Genomic DNA, 14,196 nt, shown 5'->3' with positions numbered 1-14,196 from the left:
TCGGCGCCCGGAGCCTGTGAGCCGAGGCGATGTGGGCCGGGCCTAAGCGCTGCCGCTGCTGCCGCCGCCGCCGCCGCCATGATGCTTGTTTGCTTTCAATGAGTGTGAGAAGGAGGCGGAGGAGGAAGAGGAGGAGGAGAAGGAGGAGGCGGGGGGAGCCCGTTCTCCCGTCCGGCCCGCGGCAGGAAACAAAGAGCCAGGCAGAGGCAGCGCAGAGACGGGGATGCTGCAGCTACAGGTACGGGGGCGGCGGCCGCGGCGACGGAAAAGGCGGAGGCGAGGAAGAGGGAGCGGGGGTCGAGGCGGCTCTTCCTCAACCGCCCCCCCCCACCCCGTCGAATGAATCTATGGGGCGGGGGTGACGGCAGCCGGGGCCGCGGCCTGAGGAAAGCAGGTTTCTGACGGGATGGGGGCGGTTAGAACTGCCCCGGGTAATCATTATGGGGGCGCGGGGGGGGGGAACCGAAGGATTATTTTGGTGGGAGGCGCGGAGAGCGGCGGCGGCGCATTTGAGGTGCAGTGGGACGGGGAGAGAGATGGCTGACTTTCCGGGGTGGGTGGGGGGTTCGAGGAGATGTTTCTGAGTCGGTTTGTTGGGGGGGGGGGTGTCGTGTTGACAAGGTTAACGGGGGGGGCTGCTGACCAGAGAGGGGGAGCGGGGGTTGTGTTCGGGTCCTGTGAGGTGTTGGGGATAGGTTGTCGGTGTTACTATTTTTATAATAATCCAGCCGGGGAGGGGAAGGGGAACGCGGCTCCTCTTCGGGGAAGGGGCGCGGAGGCAGACGGGCGATGTAAATATGTCGCGAGATACGAAGCGGGGGTCTCCAGGCCCTGCGCCTCCGGAGTGCGTGAAATGCATCTCTGGACGAGGACGGGGCGGGTGGGTGGTGGTTGTTGGGCGAGGGCTTTTGAAGCGAGCGTGTTGTGCTGGGGAGGCGTTCAGGGGGCGCTGGGGTAGTAAATAAAACTGTGTACGAGGCGGTGAGGCGAGCGGCCTATTGCGGTGAAGGTGGTGTTTTGAAACAAAACAAAAATTACTGGCGTGTGTGGTGGTGCTTTGGAGCTGGCACAATTGATTTGGAGGGCATTATTGCTCTTCAGGAAACAAAAGGAGCCCTGTTGGGGCTGGCAGGGAGGAGGAGTTCTCCCGAGGAAAAAAAAGTTTTTGGTCTGGGAAAGTAGAGACGGGGGTTGGTGTTTTGCACTTGGAAGGGGTGGCTGAGCCTTCCTGGAAGCTGTGGGAAGGTTCTGGAGGAAGTGACGTGCTCAATGCCTGTTGACAAGAGCTGTGGGGCGGTGGGAGTAGTGTGGGGGTAGGGGGGAAGGGCTCATTTGTCTAATAAAGTGTGTTAGGATTCGGATTTGTGGGGGGTTGGCATGGCTCTATCCATACAAATGCATCAAACTGCTATTTTTTATTTTATTTATTTATTTTGCATTTAAAAGCAACTAAGATAAAAGTACAGGTGTAGTGGGGGGAAAGCTAGTTTAATAAAAACTGAAAGTGTAAACACTTCTGAAAATAAGCACGAAGAATGGAAAGCTTGCATTGCACAGCTGTTTTTCTTCTCCACACCTCCATAACCTCTTAAAATTAATTTAAATAGAACAGGCAGGTATAAATTTAAAAACTATAGATCCATATTTGCCGTGGATAAATAGGCCTGGTTCTTGGGAACAAAACCTGCACTTCAGGATAAATTTAAGCTTGCTTGTAGCTGAAAGGCCTAGCTTGCAATAAGGCCACAATAGACAGCCTGTGTCTGAAATAGAAAGGAAAGAGCTTTAGCACGAATGATTGACAGCTGTGCTGTCCAATGTAATGAGCTGGGGGCAGGAATAGTGTTTATATGCAGGTAGGTTGGCTGGGCCTCATTCTGTAGAACACACACACATATACAGTGGTACAGTACCTCGGTTTACAAACAGTCCTGTTTATGAACTCCGCAAAGCCAGAAGTAGTGTTCCGGTTTGCAAACTTTACCTCTGTTTACGGACGGAAGCTGAACAGTGGAAGGGCACCAGTGGTGGGAGGCCTCAGTGAAAGCACGCCTTGGTTTAAGAAAGGATTCGGTTTAAGAATGGACTTCTGGAAAGGATTAAGTTCGTAAACCGAGGTACCACTTTAGAGGTAAACAGGATTTGAATGCAGATCTCTTGGGGTTGCCTACAACAGCAAGTTTGTTCTATATGTTTTTGTGTCAGTGGGGGTGTCTAATGAAGCTCTGTTTTAGGCTGCTAAGAAAGCAAAACTTCAGCAGGCTGTTCCTTATAAGGGTGAGATTCTAAGGCAGGCATCCCCAAACTGTGGCCCTCCAGATGTTTTGGCCTACAACTCCCATGATCCCTAGCTAACAGGTTCAGTGGTTGGGGAAGATGGGAATTGTAGTCCAAAACATCTGGAGGGCCGAAGTTTGGGGATGCCTGTTCTAAGGGGTAGAATACAATTGTGAATTTGATCCAAAATATATGGTAGGAAATATGTTTTTATGTACAGGTTGCTTGTGAGTTTTGTGTTTTTAGTAGTAGATTTTTATGTTGAGTTTTACTTTTGTATTGGTGAAGGGGCATAACCCAAAAGTAAAAAATAAAGTGATAATTAAAAATAGCACCTGTTTTGGCAAACCTTCATCTTTTACTGGTTGAACAATCTGGAAGGTTTTAAAATTTATTTAAGGTGAGTTTTTGTTTTGCGTTAAGCCTTTTAATTATCTGTAGTACAAGACAAGGATTTTTAGGAAAACCTCACAATTTTTCACTATAACTTAAAGATAGATAATGGGAATTCCATTATTCTCATATTCTAAAATAATAAAGATCTAGCATTTATATGATTATGTTGGGGTTTCCTGCAGAGATTTTTGAATTGTGTGGGGATTTCCACAATGTCTGGTATGACTCAGGGTTATTTTCTTATCTGAATTTTACCATATTGGTAACAGAGACTTAAAATTCAAAAGGATTAAGGAATATTTATGGTAATTATTTGGTATGAATGTGAAGATTGGCAAGTGTTGACTGGTAATTGTATTGTCTCTTGCATTTCTTTTCATCCTAGAGCAGGTCTCGTAATTGGGGATTTGTCAACATTTCCACTGGGGTAATTTTACAGAATGATCCACCCTGTGTTCTTCCTGCTGGTTCATCTGGACTCTGGAGTGGACTGCTAGGAATGAAATCTTCTCTGGGGGTTATTCACAATATTGTTGAAATGGAACCATTCACATATGGATTAATGCATTACAGTACTCACTTTTCACTTGAAGCACTTGGATCAGTTCATTTTTCTTTCTAAGGGAGATTGCTCAGTGTCATTTTGTAATGAAATCCTAAGTGTAGTCTTGACAAGTTCAGGCTATTTGTGTTTCAGTAATTAAGGAAGAACTTAAATATAAAAATAAATAAAACTACACTACTGCATGGGCAGGTAATTATTTTTGGTAATGTATATCTTTAGATGTACATATTGGCTTGTGTGGATTAATAAGGTGTATTTTTAGTAAGTATGTTGTAATGCTAGCCCTTGCATTTCTCAAATTTGTTTTAAAAACCCACCCAGTGTATGACAGCTTTATTTTAAGAAAGAAGTTGCATTCTTTTGATAGAAAAATGGTCCACCAAAATCCTGGGTATGGTACATTAAATCTGGCTATTTTGGTATGGAATTTAGATGCAGATTAGTTAAATAACTTGCACCTTAATTTCTGTATAACCCTATGCACATTCAAATTGTACATATAATGTAGCACTGGGATCACATCAGCATGCTTCTATGAACGTTTGGATGAAAGAAAATTTGTGTGATCTGTACATCTTATTTTAACAGTGTACATATTACACTGATAGGTTCTTTCTGCATTGAAATCTGCTTGTAGGCAAAAGTTGCATCAACTGTGTACTGTAAATGTTAGGCATGGATGGGGCTGGAGAGTGAAGATTCTTCCATGTATAGCATTTGAACATTGGTATTTGGCTAAGGAGGCAAAAGTGTATATGGATTAGCTACCAAAAATTATAAGCCTGCACTTTTAAAAACTTGTTCAAGGAACAATGGAACACAAATGGAGCACTCCTTCCCTTCTTTGCCAGTCCCTCTAATAGTGCACTACCTCCTCTACAGCTATCCTGCATGGTTTCTATGCCAAACATGCAGGAAGGGGCCACGTCTCCCATGCATAGATGCTTAGTAGGCTTGTGGCATTGTCACAGATTGCCCTGTCACTTTGCCACCAGCATGTACATAAAACACAAAAACCACCCTTTGGATGCTCAGAATCCATCTGCTAGCCCACTGTGATACCATGTAGGACATGCAGCATTGTGCTTCACTTCCCATGCATCCAGTACAGTATAGAACTGAGGCATGCTGGGGATTACTCTGTCCCTTTACCACCAGTGTGCTGTGTTTCTACGATAAAGGTGTGGGAGATTTGATTGTTTATGTGTCTTTCTTGCAGACGTGCAGCAGGAAGCAGTACTTCTTCCTTCCACCACCAGCTTTCTTGGTTTCTGTGCTGGATGCAGGGGAGGAAGCTTCACCTCCTACACACCAAATATTGAAATGCAGTGGTCTGCCAGAGGAAGGATGAAGCGCTTCATGTCCTAGACAGGAAGGAGGGGGCTTACTCTCCTCCCCACCCACTATAGAAATGCAATGAGCCGCTGCATGGAATGGGGGAAGTGGGGGGAGCAAATAGGTTGTCTCCCTTTGGGGCAGTTCATTCACTCACCTGTGTTAAATTCCTTATCACATATGACAACTGGGCAATGGGTTAAAAACAAGGCTATACTAGGTCTACCATATTTGGTAACTTGCAATTTATCTTACAAGGCTATGAAACTAGTTAACACTGAAGCATTTGAGATGTGTGTATGTGTGTTAACATTTAAAAATGTCATTATTTTAAGTTCAAGGTAAACTCAGATTTCACTTGTGGCAACAGTCTAATCCAGGGGTCAGCAATCTTTTTCAGCTGTGGTCCACCGTCCCTCAGACCATGTGTTGGGCCGGACTATATTTTGGGGAAATATATGAACGAATTCCTATGCCCCACAAATAACGCAAAGTTGCATTTTAAATGACAGGACACATTCTACTCACGTAAAAACATGCTGATTCCCGGACTGTCCGAGGGCCGGATTTAGAAGGTGATTGGGCCGCATCCGGCCCCCGGGCCTTAGGTTGCCTACCCCTGTTCTAATCTACCTTAAATGCTTCATGGAACCCTGTTACCTACTTCAGACTGAGGTGTGGTGCCAAGAGAAATCAAATGCTCATTAGTAGTGTAGTAGTAAGGTCTTTTTAATATTTCTCACATTTTAATTAGTCCATAAAATTTCACTTAACATACAAACTCCTTTCTTATGTAGTTTTTACATGTAGTTACTCTTAAAGCAGGTGGTGCTGTGGGTTAAACCACAGTGCCTAGGGCTTGCCAATCAGAAGGTTGACGGTTCAAATCCCCGCGATGGGGAGAGCTCCGTTGCTCGGTCCCAGCTCCTGCCAACTTAGCAGTTCGAAAGCACCTCAAAGTGCAAGTAGATAAATAGGTAGCGCTACAGTGGGAAGGTAAACGGCATTTCTGTGTACTGCTCTGGTTCGCCAGAAGCAGCTTTGTCATGCTGGCCACATGACCTGGAAGCTGTACACCGAATAGAGCGAGATGAGCGCCGCAACCCCAGAGGCTGTCACGACTGGACCTAATGGTCAGGGGTCCCTTAACCTTTACCCTTAAAGCTGAGTAGCCTGTGTGTTAGACATACCTGTTGGCACTGACAACATATAGTTTAACCTGATCGCTAAGCAGCATTAATTATCCCCTAAAGTCTGTAGCTTAGAAATAAATTTGTGAAGTATAGCCTTGATACATCATGTCTATGTTTTATTCCCAAAAAAGGGCCACTGGTGGAGTATCTGAGAACTGATGGTGTCTCTAAGAATTAACTGATAGTAAGAGAAACACTGACCTGTCTAAACATAACCTCTGTTTAAGAAGTAGCATGTTAGTTTTGTAAGAACATGTGCTGTTTCATAATTATTGGGCACATTGTGCTGTGCATTGAAAATCAGATTCCTGTAAGCTTCCCCTAAAATGTGAGGTTTTAAACAAGAACCATGTCAGAAGGATATGATCTCTGTACTAATCAATACAGTTGCATTCAAGTATTTGAGCTAAAGAACTGAAATAGATAGTGGAGTTCTGTGATTCTTTCACTGAGTATTTTCCCTGTTTGTTAGAGTAAGGGATGCAGGATCAATATAGTGTAAGGTCATGCAAGTGTTTATCTGTGACAAGGTGAAAATTGAGCTCTTCTTTGTTTATGCAGCATAGGAATTATTTGCTCCTTAGTAAATGGCTAAGTGCAAAGTTCTGTATAATTCATGGCATCAAACCAACAGTTGACAAGGCAGAAGATAAAAGATCCTAAGTTATGTGAATGTCTCTGAACCTCAAAAAAGGAGAGAGCCTAAGATTTGACTCGGCCGAACCAGAACAAATCATGACCACACAAAGCTAATACTGGTAACTGAAAGGCTTTGTATGCATCTTGGATTTGTCCAGGCTATACCATCATGAAGGGCTGGAAGGTAGTGTGCAGGATGGGAACCCTCTCCTATTTTACTGCAATCTCCTGCAGCAGACTGTGGAGATTAACAGTCTGTTGGTATTAGTGAGGGGGGATTTCCTTCTGTGCAAAGTGGTTTTCCTGCTATAGTGGTCAGCTCTTAAAGTTGTTGAAATCCCCCACCCCCTAATCTTTGACCTAAAATGTGCATAGTGGTCCTTGTAGGGTTCCAGCACTATAGAAGCTGTAAGTCTGAGCTTACATGTGCTCTGAGGGGACAAGAGCATGCAAAAGCAGCCATTATACTTGGCTGCATTTCCACAAGGTAGGAAAACAGCACAGCACTGTGGTGGCTGCCATTTGCAGGTAAATAGTGACGTGAGCAGTGAGAAAAGGGTTAATAGGGAAGTGTGTTGGGCTGTCAGCTGTTCACCCAACTTGCACAGTTTCTATATTCCCCAGATAAATAGCACATTATTTAGGTAATCTATATTGTATTGTCATAATATATGCAGAAAAACTGCAATGTCTTTATTATGACATGTTTGATATGCGAACATGGACTTTGAAAATTAAAGTTACATTCCTCATGTGAAGAGGCTGTTACAGGATACAGTCATAAAAGTGTGTTGTAAATTGACACTTCCAAATATATAAGAAACCAAAGCTAAAGAGGAAGTAAAATTAGGTCCAGGGGCTTGTGGTAGCGTAATTACAGTGAAAAACATCTAGATGTTTAGATTATTAAGCTAAATGATGCTTAGTTCTTGATTTTTTGTATAGAGTACATACAAATGTTCATGCATATTCCTCCTTGTCTAGATCTACTGTGTATACTAAATACTAGAAGTAATACACCCCCCACACCTGTTTGGGGCTTAAACTACTTTTAGATAAATTGTGCTTGGAAGATTGAACAGTATGTTGTAGTGCCCTACTGTGATAGAGAGACTGAACACAACCCGTATTGTGCATGCCTGTAATAAACGTGTGCACCATTGAATTAAAATCCGTATCTTACTCTGTGCAATGACACCTTTCACAGTATGGGGTGGGGGTTAATGTCTCTTTGCTTACTTGTAATTTGGATGAGTAACATAGTAGTTTACCCATGAGGCTCATGTTCGAAATGTTTACACTGTGCTGAGTAGTATTCATTGAACACTGCTTATAGCTTGCTATAGTTTTGTCTTTCAAAGTTAAGATTGTTTTGAGTTCATAGGAAATGCAGGTTTAGGATTCATTCCCTATGCATTTTGAGTGAATACTCATATTTAAAAAAGCAATGTCATACTCTGGGAATTTCCCTCAGATAACCTTCCCATAATGTCCTGCTTAGAAAAGAGTGCATTTCTGCTTATGCATTACAATTTTCAGACAAGGGAGGGAATATACAGTGCCAGCGTGAGTAGCTAGTTACATGCTTATTTTCCAGTATTATTACACAGAAGGTCACCCACTAAAAACAGTTAAGGAGGAAAAGGCCTTTGAGGTTATGGGCAATCCCAGGATGATGATAATAGCCTAAAAGGAAGGAAACACTGTTTTTGCAGATGCTAAGTTTGTTTCATGGGGACCCAGGTGGCGCTGTGGGTTAAACCACAGAGTCTAGGGCTTGCTGATCAGAAGGTCGGCAGTTCGAATCCCTGCAACGGGGTGAGCTCCCATTGCTCGGTCCCAGCTCCTGCCCACCTAGCAGTTTGAAAGCACATCAAAGTGCAGGTAGATAAATAGGGACTGCTCCAGTGGGAAGGTAAATTGCGTTTCCGTGCGCTGCTCTGGTTTGCCAGAAGCAGCTTTGTCATGCTGGCCACATGACCCGGAAGCTGTCTGCGGACAAACGCCGGCTCCCTAGGCCTATAGAGCGAGATGAGCGTCGCAACCCCAGAGTCAGACACGACTGGTCAGGGGCCCCTTTACCTTTACAGTACCTTTACCTAAGTTTGTTTCAGTATGACTAGAGCAGTATTCAGCTGTAAAGTGAAGATTCTTCTTTTGGAATATTGTTCAGTTTCTTCATTTTTAAGAAGGATGGGTTTCAATTAATGATTTCAAAGGAGAGCAGTCTGAAAGATTTGAACAGAATATTTTATGTTTGGATGAATAAGAAGGTATGGGAATATGCTGCAGATGTGATAGCAGTGATATGTCATGACTGATACATAAAAATCCAGACTTTGTCCTGTTACCTCTCTTACTGTGCACACAGTGGTTACTGGTATGTGTTTTGTCTTAGCTTCAGCTTCAAATTTATGCTTGTGACTGTAAATTACGGTAGTCTTCCACCCCCAAATCCCTGTCCCCTTCCTTTTCAGTGTCCTAGCAAGTTGTCAAGCTGAAAATGACAGAAAAGGAGCTTTACATTTCTTACTGAAGTCACCCACTCTTTCTTACTTATTTTACCATTGTTTCAGATCTGTCTTCTCCCTTTCCTATCCCACTTGCCTGCATCCCGCTCATTAATCCTGTTGCCTTTTTCACATTTCTAAGAACCACATTATTTGTGCTGTATCCACTGCTAAGACCTACCGTGTTTCCCACATTTTAAGACACCGTCTTATATTTATTTTACTCAAGAAAATAAGCCTATGGCTTATTTTGGGGGGGTGTCTTGGTTTTTTAATTAAGCAATCTATTTTTTATTAAGCAATCTTGGTTTTTTTTTTTAAAAAAGCAATCCTTCCACGCGGAAGGAGAGTACCGAGCCAGCAGGAGCAACGCTGGCCGCTGCAATAGGAGGCAGGCGCCTGGAACCAGCGGTTGCTGCAGCCCCAACAAAGCGCGCAGCAGCGCCACTCGGTTCAAGGCAGCGGGACCCAGCAGTGTCATCCTCGTCCTCCCACTGCTGTTGCTGCTGCTGTTGCTGTCGGGCGAGGAGGAGGCGAGGCTGCTGCTAGCCCCTGGGGGCCGCAGAGGCGGCTGGGCAGTGACAGCTGGAGCCCAGCCGGGCAGCAGCAGCAGGAGGAGGACGGAGGCAGGCTTCCAAAAGCGGCGGCGAGGCTGGCTGGCTGGTGGAGGAGGTGGTGGAGGTGGAAAAAGGGAGGCGGGTGGAGAGGGCACATAGCTCACTTGCTTGGCTAGGCGGCCTTCCCCGCTGCCGCACCACCAGCCACCGCTGCAGCCCTCGTGGGAGCCGCCTGGCCGGCTGCTGGCTGGAGGGGTGCATACCCAAGCGGGAGCCGCCACTGCCGCTGCCGGAGGAGGAGGAGCCTCCCGCTGCCGTTGCTACGCCGGAGGAGGAGGAGGAGGGAGGCGCATCGCGGCCAGGCGCACACAAGGAAGGCCGACCAAAGGGAGCCCGCAGCCGCTCAGCAGCACCTCGGCTCCGCTGGGCTTAGCTTCTCTGCCTTGCAGCCGGCTGTGGCTGCCGCCACTGCCGCTGCCTATTGTCACGGGAGAGGCAGGGAGCGAGCAAAATAGGGTGCATGCTGGCCCAGAAGGAGGAGAAAAGGTACAGACGGGGAGAGATGGGCGCCCCAAAGCGCCCTGACCGTTGGATGTATTCGCTGCCTCCCAGGGTCGAAAAGGAAAGCACCAGTAGCCCCAATAGGAAAGACAGGCCTGCTCCAGAGGGGCAGGAAGAGGCTTCCCCCCCCCACCCCTCTCCCTGTGCGCTCAGCAGGCGGTGGAGAAATCAGCTGAGAGGCGCGTTTTTCCCCCACGCCTGTCGCTGGTTCGCTGGCTCCCTGAGCACACAGGAGGGGCTGAGGAGGTGACAGGAACAATGGTGGCTTTCGGGGTACGTCTTACTTATCTTGCTTCTAGAAAAACCCTCCCATGGCTTACTTTATGACTACGTATTAAAAAAGGGGAAACACGGTATGCCCGTGCTGTGGTAATCTTTTATCACTAATGCATCCTTCTCCTTGGAGATGCAATGTCAGTGTGTGTTAAGCAGTTGGATTGTAGGGTTCATTACATTTAACTCTACTTTGTATCTGATGAAATAACTGAAAATGAGACAAAAAATGAAGAACTTTGCACCAGCCATAGTGTGTTTTGCTTCTTTTGACACTAGCTCAGCATAGAGCTTCATCTCTCACAGTTTGAAAATGTGGGAGGCAGTGACCTTGACTTTCAGGTATTTGAGTGTCTCCTTGCATCTCTTTAAAAATCAACAACACCAAGCCTAACTTGCTTCACCAAAATGTTAAAGTACTGTCAAGTTCCTTAGGGGGTGTCAATAGCAGGTGTTACAGATTTTCTGTCTTGATAAATTAAAACAATGCAAATAAGCTTTTAAGTCTTCCAGTTTTTAGCTTATTTGCTACAATTCCTTTTACCAAAAATAGGACCGTTAGCCTAACTGGATTTCCTCTTCTTTTTCTTAATCTGTTTTGCAGCTCTCCTAGTGGTCAGCCATATGTGGCTTCCAATGTGGATTTGACTGGGAGTACTGCAAATCTGATGGCAGGGAGTACAAAATCCAGAGCAGCGTGAAATTTCCTTATTTTCCTGCCACATTCATACCGGTAAATATTGTGTAAATTTAGCAGCCTTAAATAGTCAACTGATAGGGAATTAGACTTCAAGGGAGAAACTCTTGCTTGTTTGATGTACTTAGTAAGTGTACAATAGCTATTGAGATGCTAGGTTTTTTTGCAAATTAACAAGAATGATGAATATGCATATACTGTATCCAGATGCTCTTCTTTCTTATTCAGTTCCAGTATAAGTTAAAATATGGCAATTATGCAAAACATACTTAATAGCATTAATTCTGGACTAAGTATTTGAATTGATAGGTTTTCCAGTATTGGTGTCATGTGAGATTTTGTTTTTGCAGGGAGCTTTTGACTCTTATAGTTCATAGAAACAGACAGATAAGAGGGGTACATGGGTACATTGTAGGAGCACCTGGGAATCACATCCATGAAAACCTAATGGATATTAAGCATTAGGGATGTCTGTCCCAACCAGTTGACACCTATTTTTCAAACCTGGTGATAGTTGGAGGTTTGCTGAGCTGTTTTGAATGAACTTGCCTTTGCAAGGCTGGTTTTATCAATATGCTTGTTTTGGTTAGATTAGATGGTAGTCTGTGGCTACAGTGTGGAATTTTGAACTCTGTAATCTAAAATGTGACTTCTGCTGATTCAATATTTTTATCCAAAAGATCGTTTTAAAAATACTGTGAGTTCTTTACAAGCATATTTATTCCTAGAGTTGAAAGGATTTTGCTTCAGAAACATGGTCTGGCAGGGTTGAATTCTAGACTCTTGGTTCACACAAACAGTGATTTATTGGAGGGGGGAACAGGGCATCAGAACAGGGGCGGGGGGGGGAGATGGGGTTAGAGAAGGAGTGATGGCATCATCATCTGGAGTGCCAGGGTGACAGACAGTTCCTTTTTGCTCTGGCAAATGAATGAGGTGGTAACGAGGCTTTAAAAAAAATTTTTTTTGATTGGGATTTCTACTTCATCTTAGTAATTTAAACAGTAGCACTTATTTGAAATACTGTTTGCATTTATAACTAAACCCTAATGGGTGCATTCATATTACTAAAGACCTTTTCTTAAAGTTCGCTTTGTTTAGGAAGTTTTAAACCTATGCAGTCAAAAGTAAGCACCAATAAGTTCAGTGAAGCTTACTTCCAGGAAACCATGCATAGGGCTGCAGTCAGCTAGCTACAAAAAAGTTTAGTCCTTATGGTGCGACAGGACTCCTTGAAAGATCAGACTTTCTTTTTTTTAGCAGTAAAATTTATTTACACAGTCAGAACTTGCATTTTCTGTTTTTTTTTTCCTTTCATGAAAAAAAACTATGAGGGGCGGAGTATGATAGCAGCAAAAACTTCTAAAACAACCTGTCAGGTCCAGAACAGACAAATAGCAATTGTTTTTTGTAATGCAGAGATTAAAACTATTGCTATGCAAATGCAGACAGGTAAATAAGGCAGGTAAATAAACACATTTTTATTGTGTTTGAGAGATCTCTGAAGATTAAAAATTCTCTTCATTAAGAACCTAAAGTTTTAAAGATCAGCAGATTGCAGAAGTTGTTTACTAGAGGCTTGCTTTGAGTATGCAGCTATAACAGGAATTGGCCATCCATGACATATAGTCATGATAAAGTGAAGCTTACTGCACGCTTTGTAAGAAAGGGGGCCCGGTGATGATGTAAAGTTTACTGGTTGCCAACTTTCTCTGAACGTTCCTTACATTTTGTAAATGATTGTCTATAGCCACCCAATAGGTTAAGAAATGAAATAAATGGAGAAAAGGGATTGCTTTTAGCCAGGAAATGAGCTTTCTTGGCTACCTATCTAATTAATAGATAAATTCTGGCTACCTGCCCAATTAATAGACCAGTCCTCTATAGGGCCTGTAAATTTCCAATCTACAAAAATGACAAGTATTGCATTTTTTATAAACACAACTTGTTTATATGCTATGTCCCTATTGTCTTAATCATGCTTTTAAGGAGAATTGGTTGAAGTACTTTAGTCCTTTTAAATCATACTTGCAGTATGCATACAGACTTATAATGTTTGGTGTACAAAGAACAAGGGAAATTTTTCTCTGTTGCCTTGCCTGCTCCCACAGGATAGCAAGCATCTAGTTCAACACACTTTCCTGTCACAGAACATTGGTTTATAGGCTGTGTAAAATGGCTGTCACTACTTCTGTTTTAGTAGCTAGTGGGGACTTTAAAAGCCAAAAGTCTGAAATGCACTCCTTTCTCTTTGGTTTTCCCTAGCTCCTGGGGCTGAAGAAATGGAAAAAAGAGCTTCATTGTACATTCATAGATTTTCAGTATTATTCAGCTCCCAAGGGAGGGGCATACAACAGTTATGTCACTTGCCCTACTAATATAATTTTGCTTGTATTAGGCAAAACCTGCATCTGAACTGGGTGATGCTGTTCCAACCCCTATTGGAATGGGACAGAGTGAGAGAACTGTGGGAACTACCAAAAGAGGTGCCTAAACTTGAAATAAGGCACAAAGAAATTTTCTTACATTGCACTGACTATTACATTGCTTAATCTTTAACTCTTAGTAGTGTATTCTAGCAGTAAACATGTAAATTGAACAGTAAAATCTTTAAAAAATGGTTGTGTGTTAAGATTTTGCTATGTACCAAATTGGTTCCAGTCTTAGCACAAGTGCACATGCTTACAACTCAATGAAGCAATGGATTACAGCCTGTCGGACTCCATTCCAGTTAAATCAATCAGAATGGTCTATATTCTCTTTTCATCTCCTTTTTAAACTGCTTGCATCAGTAAGTTTTGTTAAAAAACAATTCTTGCTTCACTTTTAGGGAGCTTTCTAGTAATGCCAGTGTTGTGTGGTATTTTGGCACTGTATTTATAAAATTAATCTTAAAATATGTGACCCTCACCCAGATAACGTGTATCCATGCATGGATTTCTGATTGATTTAACTGGAATGGTGTCTGCACAAATTGCACAAAAGCCTGCTTCTTTGTAGGAAAATTGGCCAAATGCAGCACAGTGTAAGATGCCTGCAGAGATGGGTATATCTCTTTCAGTTTGTGCACACTCATGCAAATGCTGTGTCTGTCATCAAGCCCCAATGGTTGTATGGCTAGAGCTACTGATAATGCAGTGGCTCACAAGTGATAGCAGGAACAGGTTTGTTTTCTTCTGTATCTCTGAAACTT

General features: G+C 43.5%; 1 protein-coding gene across 3 annotated transcripts in view; it reads left to right on the top strand.

The window, feature by feature from the left end:
- The first annotated feature begins 92 nt into the window (after positions 1 to 92).
- CNOT6 (CCR4-NOT transcription complex subunit 6) overlaps positions 93 to 14,196 on the top strand; it is a 36,121-nt gene continuing 22,017 nt past the window's right edge. For 2 of the 3 annotated variants that reach the window (XM_035105610.2, XM_035105606.2), the window contains exons 1-2: positions 93 to 238; positions 10,911 to 11,039. The gene's annotated coding sequence lies outside the window, so the exon portion shown is untranslated. The remainder of the gene's footprint in view (positions 239 to 10,910; positions 11,040 to 14,196) is intronic. The other variant, XM_035105608.2, reaches the window with a different exon arrangement.

This window comes from Zootoca vivipara, chromosome 2, assembly GCF_963506605.1.
Source record: "Zootoca vivipara chromosome 2, rZooViv1.1, whole genome shotgun sequence".
Classification (NCBI taxonomy): domain Eukaryota; kingdom Metazoa; phylum Chordata; class Lepidosauria; order Squamata; family Lacertidae; genus Zootoca; species Zootoca vivipara.
Note: the sequence above shows the minus strand (reverse complement) of the source record. Positions and strands in the feature narration are given on the sequence as shown.